Here is a 10346-nt window from a genome sequence, read left to right as displayed (position 1 = left end):
AGGCACGGCCCCGGCCCCGCTCCGGGAGCCCCCGGCCCCGCGCAGGCCGGTACCGAGCCCAGCCCTCCTCGGCCGGGCCGTTCATCGCTGTTGTCATCGCGCAGACAGAACAACGTGAAAACGCATCAGCTTTCGCCCCTTTCCCTTTCCCGTGTGTGCGTAGGAGAGGCCGTTGTGGCGTTTCACGAGTGGGGACGGCAACCAGAGGTGTTTGCCCGCAAGATTAGCGGTCCCCTCTTTCTTCCGAGCGCCAGAAAGGACTGATCACGAAAACAGTCCCCGTGACACGGTCTGTGAATCTCCGCCGCCGCCTCCCGTGACCAGGCGCTCTGGCTCCGGTCCCTGCACAGCCGGGCAGGGCCCAGGCCAGCCCCGAGCCGCGAGCAGGGGGCGGGCCGGGCTGGGGAACACGCAGCGCGCGGGGCCCTCCCTGCGGTGATCCGCAATCCACAGATCTGATGTCATCGCTCCAGGCCGCTCCGGCCTGCGAGCAGCCACCTGTGCTCAGAGCATTGTTCCGCCTCCGACACGGCCCCCGACACACGGCCCCCGACACACGGGCCGCCGTTCCGGCAGGGCCGGGGCAGTGCTGCCCGACGCGTCCCTGCACCGAGCGTGGGACACGAGCACGGCCCTGCAGATACCGCAAGGGTAAGGCTGAGGAATCTCCCAAAATGGGAATTCTTGGATTACGCAGCATATCCAAGCTGCTGTACAATGACTCGTTTTGGAAGGGCTCTCGGGCTCCAGTCCAGCCTCCTACTCACAACACACACAGCACTGAATTCATACCAGTTTTCCAGGGCTTTGTCAGTTGGATTTGAAAGTCTGCAGGGCCAGAGGCTGGCACACCTTTCCCAGTCCTGGTTTCAGAGCCCGACTGGCCCCATGGGGAAACTGATTCCCCTCCCACCCCTTCTACTCAGTACCAACCTGCCCTGTTCCACCTGGGGACAGCTGCCCTTGTCCTCTCACTACACTCTCCAGTCAGAGGGGTTAGTGAAAGGACATAGATGGGCTCTCCAGTACCAGAAAGCAGCTATTGGGATGTCCCCCAAGTCACAGAATCATAGAATCGACCAGGTTGGAAAAGACAGCCGAGATCATCAAGTCCAACCCTTGATCCAACACCCCTGTGGTTACCAGACCATGGCACCGATGCCACATCCAGTCTCACCTTAAAAACCTCCAGGGATGGTGAATCCACCACCTCCCTTGGCAGCCCAATCCAAGGGCTGATTACTCTCTCTGAGTCTGATTACTCTCTCTGTAAAAATTTTTTCGTCATATCCAACCTCAACTTCCCCGGCACAGCTTGAGACCATGTCCTCTTGTCCTACTGCTGATTCCTGGGAGAAGAGCCTGACCCCCCTGGCTCCCCCCTCCTGTCAGGGAGTTGTAGAGAGTGAGGAGGTCTCCCCTGAGCCTCCTCTTCTCCAGGCTGAACAGCCCCAGCTCCCTCAGCCTCTCCTCACAGCACTTGTGCTCCAGTCCCTTCCCCAGCCTCGTTGCTCTTCTCTGGACCTGCTCCAGCCCCTCCATGTCCTTCCTGAGCTGAGGGCCCAGAACTGGACACAGCACTCCAGGGGTGGCCTCACCAGCACTGAGTCCAGGGCAAGAATCACTTCCCTGCTCCTGCTGCCACACTGTTCCTGATCCAGGCCAGGATCCATTGGCCCTCTTGGCCACCTGGGCGCACACTGCCTCGTGTTCAGCTTCCTGTCAATCCCAACTCCCAGGTCCCTCTCTGTCTGGCTGCTCTACAGCCACTCTGTCCCCAGCCTGTAGCGCTGGAGGGGGTTGTTGTGGCCAAAGTGCAGGACCCGGCACTTGGCCTTTTGAACCTCATCCTATTGGAATCAGTCACCTCCAGCCTAACAAAGACAGAGCCCAGTCCCTAAGCCTCTCCTGGGGGAAGTGCTCCAGCCCCTCACCATCATGCTCTCCCTCCTCCCCATGATGTCCCAACCTGGACACAGCTGAGATCCCGTCAGAAACCTTGTTCAGGTTAAGCCAGAGGACATCCACTGCCCTTCCCTCATCCACAGAACCCACCACCTCATCACCAGGAGGCACTGAGGTAGGTCACATGATTCACCCTTGGTTAATCTATGCTGGCTATTCCCAGTCACCTTCTCCATGTGCCCACAAAAGGCACCCAAGAAGACTTGGACCATGTTTTTCCTCAGAGACCGAACTGAGGCTGGCTGCCTTACAGTCCTGCTTTTTTGTGGAGGGCACAACTCCAGCCTTTCCCCAGCCACCAGGGAGCTCCCAGATCTCCACAACCTTTCCAAGATGACAGTGGCCTCACCATGACAACTGCCAGCCCTCTCCACACACTTGGCTCACCCTGTTGGTCCCTCAGAACATGTGTCCAGCTCTCTCAGAAACTGCTGACTCAGTCACTACCAGGAGCCCTTTCCTTGCCCCTGCCTGAAGGCACAAAGGCCCAGGGAGATCCTGTCAGTGAAGGCCAGGACAAGGAAGGCCCCAAGTACCTCAGCCCACACCTTACAGAGCATGAGGCTGTTTCAGCCCCAGCCAGAGTAACTGCAGGCTGTCAGTGCATTCCTGACCTATCTGTGAGATAACTGCTCCTCTGCAGCAGTCAAACAGCACTTCACCCTCCCCAGGCAGGCTTGGGCAGAAACCAGGAACTGTGGCTTCTCCTGGTCACAAACCAGCCCAAGCAGAAAGCAGCCCACGGATGTTTGAAGCTGAAGCCTCTGCTGTCCCTCAGTGGGAATCCTTGTGTGCTCCAGGCTGGCTGCAGCAGCTTCTTCATTAAAAGGCAATGTGAAGTGCAATCATGCAGCCTCAGAAATTAAACTGACTGCTGTTTAGAACATGGGTCACACCAAGGAGGTTGGAAATGTGCATTCTGGGAACCAGGAGGTTTCACAAAGCCCCCGCCCTGGAAGGGAAGGTTGGCATGACAAGGGGAGGCAGCAGGGGCAAGAGGCATTCCTGGGGTAGCTGAAGTTCTGCCCAGTAGAGGAGTAGAGGGGGAGACAGAATTGTCAACAGTTGCAGGTCACATGTTCAAAAACAGACTGAAGAGGCCAAAATACTTTTAGGGACAACTTGCTGGAAGTATGAAAACTAGTAAATGCTTTTTAAAATATGCGAGGAAAAGGAGGCATGCCAGAGATTCTGGCAATGAGACAAGTCAAGATTAAAGGGATTACTCAGACTATACAACAGAAAAAACTCAATATTTTTTGTTTGTTTTTTCATCTGAATTCAGTGCAACAGAACTTGAAAAGATTTCTGTGCCAAAATCCCTAGTTTTAACTTGCACTTTTTACTTGGATGTTTACTGGATACATTGGAGATCCTGTTTCACCCCAAAGAGTAGAAGATTAAGTTAAAGAATAAATCATTAACACTAACACATCCCCAGGACCAAACTGTTTTCACCTCAGTGTTATAAGATCCTTCAGAGATAACTCACTTAAAAGTCTCTTGCTAAGAACTCCCATGGCAGGTGGCTCTTGCAATGTCAGTTTTTAAGGCAGGCATTAGGAGATTTAAGAAAACTATGAACCTGTAAATCCAATACGAATTACAAAGCAAAATGCAAAAAAACCCCTGCCAACCAACAAAAGCCACACCCAACCAAACCCCAGAATTATAAACACATAAATAAATTGGACATACTGGGGAGGAGTTGGCAGAGATCTTGTACAGAGATTCCTGCTGTGCAAATCAAGGGGCTTTATTTAGTGAAGTCACATATGTAAAATAAAAGGGAGATTCTGTTCATAGAATTACTTGGATGTCCTTTGAGAATGTCCCTGATTAGGAGCTCTTGAAACTAAGTTGTCATTAGATTAAAAGGAAGGTCCTGTCATGAATGAACAGCTGTTGGGGAAAGAGTGAAAAGTAAATTTTCACAGTGAAACCATTTAACCTGGGACACCTTCTGTTCCTTGAGATGGGAGCTGTTCTGTTTATCACAGCTGGGAAAGATGTGGAAGAGGGACCTAGTAAGGTGCAAGTTCCTGGTGAGCCCAAGTGATTTGGTTAACAAGAGTTATGATGCTTGACTGAAGAGTCAGTGAAGGACCTCATAGAGAGATGAAATTCAAGTAGATAATTTTCCCCAGTGCATCACTTACAACCCCAAGAATACACATGTTGGAGCCCTGGATGTCTGTTAGCAAAAGGAACAAGTTCATTATACCCCTGCAAAAACATCAGCTTGATTTACAACAGCAGCCAAAAAGTCAAAAAGGTCCTGGACACATCGATGGAGGAGGACCTGTCTCAGGATGTGAAATGCTGCTGTCTGTGTAGATCCACGAGACACAAATTGCTGCAAGACCGCTGGAAAAATCATACTATCTGCTTCAGTATTATTGCTGTTTCCTAAGTATTTGTCACTGCCTGCTTTTGGAAGCACAGTGCTGGACTCAGCTCTGCCACAGCCGCTCTTACAGCCCTGCATTGTTGGAGCTGTGAAGTTAGAGGCTGTCACAGGGCTGCAGCAGAAAGCGAGAATTCTCCAGGCAGTTTCTCAAGAAGCCCCCGCAATGCAAATCAGAGAAAGAGGAGAAAGTATTTTGAGGCCAAATCCAGTTACAAGAGGACTTTCAACCATGAGAAAAGTCTCCTGCTATTCAACTTTCCCATGTTCAGTCAAATAGTAATTAGTGTCTATTTTTACTAAACAGAAGTAGTGAATAGAAACCAGTTCCATCATCAATCTGTACTCCTGTAGAAACAGCCCAAGGTCACCAATGTCAGTTGATCTGTTTAAGTCACAGGGGTAACTCAGCTGTGTAAGAGGTAGACTCTTGTTCCCAGAAAACTATGTACAGCAGCATTCCCTCTAAACCCAAATGAAACTGGAATACATGCAGAGCTGAACCAGTGTTTCTGCATTGACAGTTTGGCTCAGAATCAGCTTGACTATTTAGTGCTAATCCCAGATCATCTCTACTTGCTTTGTGCTGCTCCAAACCAAAGGGAGTTCTGTCCTCCTGCACTCCTGGAAGCCCAGGTTTTGACCACACTCACAACCCACACCACAGATTAGCTGGGGACTCAAAATTGAGCAGTATCCTAAGACAGGACACAAAGGCCAGAGGTGACTGCTGTGATCACCTCAGACATGCTGTACCACATGGGATTGTCTCGGTGACATATTCTCTGAATTACATATTTTAATCAACTATCAAATACTGGGATTGCACTGTTAAAAACAAAAAAAAAAGGGGAGAACTTTGTATTCTTTGCCTGATACAGTGAAATAAATCAGTCTGTACTGGTTTCTCACAAAAGCCTGTGGGGAGACCTCCTAGTGAAGAGAAAGTGTTTGTGAGGGGAGTAACTACAAACTCCATATCGAAAGAGGCAGTTGCAGCCTTACAACTCCAGGACAAGGAAAAGCAGCACAGGGATTAACCACCTCCCTGTCATCAGGCAGAAGGTTCCTCATTACAGAGCACCAGACACACTCTGGTCTGAGAAGAGCTGCACAGAGGACACGTGGATCTCAGAGCTCACCTTTAGGAAGTCACAGTAATCCTTATTTGCCTGGGTTGGGAACGAGGCAGTCAAGGAAACAAGTAAGGCCAATGTTTTCCAGCAGTTTTTCTGTCCCACTTACAACTAAGAGCCAAAGAAGAAAGGCCAGAATATCCCTGCTTAAATAATAAAACAAACTCCCGAGCTAAACACTGAGCTCTTGAGAGAGGGGCTCCCTGTGTGAGCTTGTGTAGTACTTCTCACCCTCCCAGCCCAGTGGGCAGTTGGCAAGATGTCCAGAGGGAAGGAAACGATGCTCCTGGAAGCAAAATTCAATGGACAGCTCAATTATGCCAATTCAATTATGCAAATGCAGAACTTGCTCACATACCCCTCCCAAGCCATTACAATTTAATAAGCTGTCCAAATTAATTTTGAGCTCTTGCTATGCAATTTGGAAAGAGTCATCCTCCTGAGCTGGCAAACTCGGGTAAGAGCTAGAGCAGGAGCAGAGTGGTGCTTCACCTGTGCTGAGAGAGGACTGATTTGGGATTTACAGTACCAGGGCAGAACTTGAACTTCCTTGTTTAGCAATGTCAGAAACAAACAGCCAGCTTCAGTGAGGAGATGGACTGCTGGGAGCTCTATCAACACCCTCCTGCCTCTAACAGGGATGTTGGCAATCTCTTTGGTGACACATTGGAAAGGTAAGGGAAACATGTTTTTTACATTAGCCACAATAGAAAAGTCACTCATACAGTCCATGTAAATACCACTACAGGGCAAAAATAACCCAAAAGGGTACTTTTGTAAATATAAAGTAGAGCAACATAGAACATATTCAGCATCTGATAAAAGTTCTTAGGTCCAATTCTAGAAAACAAGAGGGATTTGACCTCATCTGACAGAACTTCAGAGTTGCACAGACACACCTCTCGTGGCTTCTGCCTATACCTACACAATTTAATAACCACAGGAGGACTTGATTACAAAGATCTCATATGATCTGCAGAACGCACAGCCACAGTTGGTGCCCATTCCAACAGAACAATTGTTAGGCCAGGCATGGTCTAACAATACATCACACAGCTGGAGAAAAGCTGCTGCAGCTACGCCCACCAGCCTGGCTCAGGTGGGGAAGGGCTGGGAGAACTAAGGGAGAAAGCTGTGCTAAATAATAAATGCTGGAGAACATGTCCTACAAATTCATCCTATGAAATTCCCTTCAAACATATGACCCAAATGAAGGAAAGGAATTGTGGGTGACTGGCTTGTGGAGAACAATAAGCAAACCCCATAACAATAGTGACTTAGTGGGTGGGTTTTGTTCTGAGATCCCAAGGACCTTAAAATTGTTGGGGAATATTCATTCCCAAGTGCTTGTGAATCCAAACCAGAAATAGATCCTTGTTTATTTGCTGGGTGTTTCTGAAAAGTAGCAGATAGTTTAAAAAGAAAAACCCAAACAAACGAAACCCCACACACAGTTGCAAAGAGCTGGTGGGTCTAACAGACACTGTTATAAAATGTTTGTACAGCACTGGGTGTTCAGTGTTCAACAACAGATAAGAAACACTCTGCCTTAGAACAAGGAATTCCTTTGCACCAGTAAAGACACAAATTGTACTGCACTACTCCAGGTCCTAAGACTGATAATGCAGATGTCTTTATTTGGCCCCTCCAAATAAAGCTACAAAAACCACACCCAAATAAAAAAGCAAGAATTGGCTTCTTTGTATTTGGATGTGAACCTGAATAAAAGGGCCATCACAGCCACTTCTATAGCCTGTAAAAGTAGGGTGTCCCTGGCATCGTAGGCATGAACCTCTCAAAGCAAAAATAACAATTCTCAGAGAGAGATGTTGATACCATATTAGCAAACCACTGGAATATCTTTCTAAAAGGCATGGCCACTCTGGAATAATGTAAGAGAACACTGTTGAACACAGAGGGTAAACAATGTTCTCCTGGGGAAGCCTATGTTCATTCATGAATACAAAGTGAGGCAAACCCAGTGGGCTGGGGGGGCCTGTATGCTCTGCTTCACCAGGATCCAAAGACGTGGTTGGACCCCCTTTGGACATCTGGGGGTTACAAACCTGGAAGGACAATCCTAGAAGACAAAACGCAGGGCAAATTCAAAATCCGAGGCACAGCCAAGTGAATTGCTGCAGCTGTGTCTGTTGGGATGGTAACAGGGGGGAGCAGGTAGCCAGGGACCACCTAACAAAGGCCCCCAGGCTTTGCAGAGTCATGCTAACCCTCCTCAGCTCCTCTGACTGCTGTTTGGCAAGTCAGTCTTGGTCTTTTCTTAGAAGCCCTGGGGATGTTTGTTGTGCCTTTGTTCTGTAGTTTCTGTGATTTCCTATTTATTAGTGTGTGATTTGTTTTGTTAATTCATTAATAACATCAGCCCAGCAAACACTGTGTTGTTGGAACCGTTACAATCACTCTGCTCTTTCCCTGCCTCTCTTTTCATCATGCTCAAAATGCAGTGACACAGAAGGAAACCTACATCAAGTCAAACAAGCAAGCAATTAGAAACAAGCTTGCCATTGGCAGTTGTCTGAGGGAGAAAACACCCCCCCTAACAAAACAACAACAAAACCCATCCTTTTCTTCACATCCAAGCTTTCAGAGGCAGTGTATCTACTGACCTGTATTTCCTTCTTCTCACTTGATAATTTTCCCTTAAAGATACAGCACTGTGGGAATGAGACACTCTAGGATGCACCACTCCCATACCAGAAGGATCTCAACACCTCCTGTTCTCTACAATACATTTACAAAGAACCATTCCCCGAGATCTAAATGTTTATTCTGTTCAAGTGCTGTAGAGGAGAAACAAACCCATGAAATTATCACCCAAGGACTCAGGACAGTAGTGCAGATATCTGTGTTTGGCAGAGCTCATAGGCTGTGTTCTAACCTAATCTAAATTAAGTGTCTAGTTTTTCCCAAGCACAGCCACTGGCAGACCATTGATAGGAACTGGAAAATGAAATAACATCCCTATTCTACCCTTGTTTTCCACTGCAAAGATAAAGGGGTGCTCTTGATGGTTTATTGGATGTTTCAGGGCTTGTTCAAAGTTAAGCAAACAGCACTGTCTGGGGAGGGAGGCAAACCCTGAACTCGAGGGTCTGGCTAGAAGAAAAGTGAAACTCAGCAGATCAGCCAGGAATAGTGGGGGAAAAAAACCACTATGGGCTTCCTCTGGTCAAAAGGGTATGACCTGACCTAATCAGTCTTGCTACTCTTACAATTTCATATTCAATTATTACCATAATTTTCAAGAGTAAGATTTACTTGCCATTCTAGGGTTTATGTTATCTGTCTTGGCAGAATTGTAGTTGTGCTTAGGTGAAATCCAAATGTCCTTATGAGCTCCATCAGAGCAGTGCAGGGTGATGCCGTGGATGGGGACATGGAGACGGTCCTGGAACACTACCAATGGCAACTGCTTGTGCTCCCAAAGGAGCACATCCCAGAAATCAGACAGGACTGGTAAAACTCTTTGGGTGCAAGTAAGCTCCTTGCATAAGAGCCAGAGTTGGGAGGGGTGGAGATGAGTGTTCAGGACACTGTGTTTGGAGTTTGGCAGAGGATGTGATACAGGGAGGTGTATATGAGAACGTGGACTTGGTGGGAATTTGCTTGGATGTTATTTCAGTCCTGCTGGCTTGGCTCAGCACAGGAGGTGTTTCTGGCAGTGAGCTGAAGAAGGAATTGGGCATTTTACAAGCAATATAACAGTAGGGTGAGAATGAAGATGGTGTGCCTTGGAGTGAAGTCAAATTAGGGATTGAGCAAGTCGTTGTGGTCCAGGGATGGCTACTGAGTGTTTGCTGGGAGGGCATGAGGGTGTTGTAGGTCTGCTGGGAGAGGCACCGAGGCAGCACACGCACTGTGTGGAACAGTGCCAGGTGGGGAATGAGCTGCACAGCCTGGTGGGCACCACAAGTGCTAAATGGGTATCTGGAGTCAAGACCCAAATTCCTGGATTTTGTATGCACACTCATTTTGAGCTGGGCTGGAAAGCTGGGGGGATTCATGAGGAGAACAAAGAACTAAAAGGTACAGGTGGAACTCCTTGATTAGTTCAATGGGCAACTCTGGGTGAACACTGCGAGGGCCAAGTGGGGAAAAGGAGAAGCTGTGTCAGGCAGTTCCCCAAAGGCCGAGCAGAGAAGCAGGGAGGGGGCTGCCTGACGGTGCTGGCAGTGTTGCAACACAGGATCTGGAGATCTGTGGGACGGCCTTGGTGCTTACAGAGGAAATACAAGTAGTTCCCGCCATTACCTCTCTCCTGTGCCGGTGTGCATGCACTGCTGTGCTGCGCGTGGGGGTCTCAGCGAGAACACTCGGGACAGATCCACAGTGCCGCGTGTGGGAGGCCGGCGGTGAGCACGGGGCACCCCCCGCGCACGGAGCCAGCGCTCCCGACACCGCCCGGGCCCCGCAGCTCGCCCGGGCCCGCTCCGTGCCCGAGGGCAACCCGCGGTACCGCCGGGCCCGGCCGCGGCCCGAGGGCAGAGGCGGGGCCGCCCCTCAGCCCCGGCGGGGAGCGCTCGCCATGTCAGGGGCGGGACCGGCCCGGCCGGCGGCGGGGGAGAGCGGGGAGAGCGCGGGGCGGGGTGTGAGCCCGCGGCTGAGCTGCTCCCTGAACCCGTGGCGGTGTGCGAGGCCATGGCTGAGGCCGTGAGACTGTGGCTCACGGTGTGTGAGGCGCTCCCGGGCCGCTCCCGCTCCCTCAGCCCGTGGTTCCCGGTGTGTGGGGCACTCCCGGGCCGCTCCCGCTCCCTCAGCCCGTGGTTCCCGGTGTGTGGGGCACTCCCGGGCCTCTCCCGCTCCCTCAGCCCGTGGTTCCC

The sequence above is a fragment of the Manacus candei genome, unplaced genomic scaffold (genome assembly GCF_025592945.1).
Source record: "Manacus candei isolate 608988 ecotype Guabito, Panama unplaced genomic scaffold, ASM2559294v1 h1tg000015l, whole genome shotgun sequence".
Classification (NCBI taxonomy): domain Eukaryota; kingdom Metazoa; phylum Chordata; class Aves; order Passeriformes; family Pipridae; genus Manacus; species Manacus candei.
The sequence above is the reverse complement of the archived record's forward strand: the minus strand, read 5'-3'. Positions refer to the sequence as shown.